Raw genomic sequence first — 4048 nt, 5'->3', positions numbered from 1 at the left:
CGCTATGACGTAATCGGCCTTCGAATCCGGTCTTCTAAGGATGCGTCCTAGGTTTTCGAACAGAGCCTAAATAACTGTTCTCATTTAGGCTAATGCAGTAACCTGTAGTGCTGTGTCTATCACTTGTATCTGCTGCCCAGTCTTCATCACCAGACCTAACTGGTTACTGTAATCTCTCCTGAATCACAAGTCTCTGCCTGCAGTACCTCTGACATACCTTAATAAATCATTTACAGTTACCCACTGTTCCTCTGTTGGTTCACAAAAATATTACTATATTTTGCTCACCACAAAACTTAAGTCTGGACGTGTACATGTAGTTAAATATAATTGGCTGCCTACAGCCTCCCTCTACATGTTTACTGTACGTACCTCATCTTAACAGCATCTTCTGTGTAGCACGGTTTTTGATCACAGGGTATTTCTCTGGCTTTGCAGTTCTGCATGTTAAACCTCTCCAGAATCTTGTGTACATATCTTTCCTGTGAGATTTTTACACATTCATCAGACTAAAAACTAAAGAAAAAAATCTGTAAAATCAATAAAATAAAAAAAATGAGTAAAATCAATACCAAGAAAATGTTTTAGTTGACCTAAGTTTTTTTATCTTGATTTTTTTTTCTGAAAGCAGCTCTTATACATTTTTCATCATTTTTTTTATTGCTAGTTGCAGTTATCAAATTTTCCACCCACACTATCCAAATGATCTTTCCCTGTTTTGTTTTCTTAACATAGACACAGTGGGTTTTGTTTAAAGTCATTAGGTTAAACAGTCATGTAAAGTACTGTTCCAGTTCTGACTGCTTTAGTCCGTACAAAGATTTCTCTAACCTACAAACCAGACCTTCCCCTTCTTTGTATCCTTCCAGTTGGTCTAAGTAGATTTAATAATCAATGGATGCATGAAGATAAGCAGTTTTTACATCCATTTGATGGAATAACAGATTCCCCTGTGCTGCTTTCTGTAACAATACCCTCATGCTTGTCAAGTTTGCTGTTGGGGAGAAGGTTTCACCATAATCAATCCCCATCTTCTGGCTGCAACCCTTCACTACAAACCTTGCTTTGTACTTGTCTTTCCCTTCAATGTCCCTGTTAGGTAAACCCATTTACCACCCTCTGTTTCCTTGTCCTTTGGCAGAGTAGTCAGAGTAAATGCATTTTTCTCCTTTAATGACTGGATTTTGTATCCATTGCTTTAACCCACTGCTTTGAGTTAGCTGATTCTAAAGCATCTTTATATGTTTGGCGAACTCCACATATTGCTCTGCAGCAGTAATCAATTCAACTATGAATCCCATCCTCATCACTGTAATCGTTTACAGAATCCTTTAAATTACCTGGTCTCTTCACACTGACAGTTTCACTACTTATCTGACTTGACCCTTCTTGATCATACTGGTCAGATTTGCCACTTTGTGGATTTTTGTTTCTTATTCTTGGCTCCTGAGACTTTTCAGTGTTCTCATAAACCTCCTGCTCCACCTGTTCAACTGTCTCAATCTGGCATCCTCATCATTTGTTTCTGTCTCAACCATCTGTGTTGGCTTTTCCACATTTACTTTGTCCACAAATTTCACAAGTCTATGTTTTTGGAACTTTCCAGTGTCAGGGCAGTAGACCAAATTAGCAGGACGGTTCTTGTCATAGCCTGCAAATAGTCTCTGATCACATCTTAAATCAAGTCCATGCTTATCCTGTTTTTATGTGTAACATATTGATCCAAACTTTTGCATTTTAGCCAAATTTGGCTTTTTATCTTTCAGCATCTGGTAAAGGGTCTTCCCTGTTTGCTTGTTAAAGCATATGTTGTGCACTATGGCTGAACAGCATAATTCCAGTAGCTTTTTGGTTGCTGACTTTCAATAAGCATACATCTGCCCATTTCAAAAAGAGTATGTCAGCCCCTTTCAGGTGTACCATTCTGATAAGTTAAATATGGAGTTAATGTCTCGTGCTTAATGCCCCTTATACTTATTAGAGTTTTCAAAGTCCTTACACACAAACTCAGTGCTATTATCTGACCTGATGAATTTTACCTTAGCAAAAGGAGCTTTATCTGCTAGTAACTTTTCAGTCGCCTGCACAGTGTCACTCATTGTCATAGAAAGTACAAACACTGCATTAGAATAATCATCAGAGCCTTTGCTCTTGTATCAATATTTCTATTTTGGGTCTGTGTAAACTTTCCCTGAATACGCACTTCACAACTATATCTTTATAGTTAAAGTGGCCTAATATTTCATGCCATGTTTGCATGGCGCGGCAAGTGTTACACTTATCACTATCCTCAGTCTCAATATAATTTTCCATACACATGAACATCAAACCTGGTACCATCTTTACATGTCAAAATGTTATGTTTTCTTTTTAAATGTAAATGTTGCCCCAGATGCTGTGGCTGACCTTATGGAGAAAATGTCCTGGTGGAAGTTGGGATAAACAACACATCTCTAAGGCTATGTTCACACTGCAGGCCTCAATGCTCAAGTCCGATTTTTTGTGTGCAATCTGATAATTTTGCTTTGCCGTTCATATTTCCAAATATATGTGACTTGTATGTGATCTACTGTGTGAACTGTAGTCATACAGCGCAGGTGTCCTGCATGCGCAGTAGAGGACTCAATGATGTCACAGGCCAGCGTGCTCTGTGTTTAAGGAAGTAAACATGGATGGCAGTGCGGTAGCACATTTAGCAATCTTTTCCAACCATAAAAACTAATTCTTTTCAAGGTGGTTAAACATAAATACTGCTCTCCACATCATCGTCCGCCATTGCTGTTCTTTTTTCTTGCCGCTTCTTCAAAGCAAGACCCAGAATAGTGACCTTTGTCAGGTATTAATGGCGTTAAGGTTGGATGAATGTGACCTGGCCGTTCAGACACCGGTCACATTTGAAAAGATCAGATTCGTATCGGATTCAGGACCACATAGCAAAGTGGCCTGAGTCGCATTGGAAAAAATCTGATCTGTGTTGTTCAGACAGCCATGAAAAGATCCGATACAGGTTGCATATGGGCCAAAAAAATCGGATTTGGGTCACTTCAGGCTGCAGTGTGAACGTAGCCTAAGTGTTGCTCTGCATCTTTGTCCCGTGCTGTCTACCAGGACAGTTTCACTGTTCAACTTCAGCAGTGTTGTGAGCATGGTGTACAAGTTAATAATGCATGGCTTCCCCTTCTTGACATAGTATTCTCTCAATATTTTAAATGCTCCTCTGGCATTATCCGGTGCATCTCTTACTATTAGTGAGAGGCTCTTATCATCCAAAAGTTGAATTAATTCGGCGTATGTCTCAGTATTTTTCTTACTGTCTGCTGCGACCTCAGCTTCTCCAGCTGGTTCTCTTAAAACTGTATTCTTGATTCCTAGCACTTTAGTCTCCCACAGTTCAATTTGGTTTCATCTCCATCAAACATGAGGCAAGGCAACCTGCTTGTCCTTCATTGATTCATGATGCTGTCTGTTAACGTTAGCCGTTGGAACACTGTCCATCGCAACCTTCTGCCAGTGATAACGCATCAAAAACTCTTCCCTGAGTTGCTCCTGGGCCCATAACCTGTTGAGTTTTGCAGCCCTCTTGGCGTATTTATTCTCAGGCTCAAAGAAAAGCATGTGCTCATAGAGAGAAGAAAACAAAAATATACTGGCACCCTTCTTGCCAGTCTCACAGTAAACCACTCTGGCGAAACCTAATATTGCATCACATTAACACGAACAACTGCATAAACAGAAATGAGTTTCTTGACAGTCTTCTCTAAACTGTATCTGTGGATTTTAAAATCTAAATACGTTTTAATTTTCTCCTGTATATTTTGTGTTATATTGGTACTTTTCTTTCATATTTTAAGACTGTCTTACTGCTGTTTTGAAAAATTTGTTTATTTTGTCAATATTCTTTTTTTATTTCTACAGTTCCATTCATAATACAAAAAAATGCAATAAAGTCTTCATTTTTACCTACTACTGTATTTTTATTTATTTTTATTTGCTTTAAATCAGTATAGACAAGGACTATCTTCATTATTATTTTTATTTTATGTATGTA

Source organism: Cyprinodon variegatus, unplaced genomic scaffold (genome assembly GCF_000732505.1).
Source record: "Cyprinodon variegatus isolate N-32 unplaced genomic scaffold, C_variegatus-1.0 Scaffold815, whole genome shotgun sequence".
Taxonomy (NCBI): domain Eukaryota; kingdom Metazoa; phylum Chordata; class Actinopteri; order Cyprinodontiformes; family Cyprinodontidae; genus Cyprinodon; species Cyprinodon variegatus.
This window is presented reverse-complemented; position numbering follows the sequence as displayed.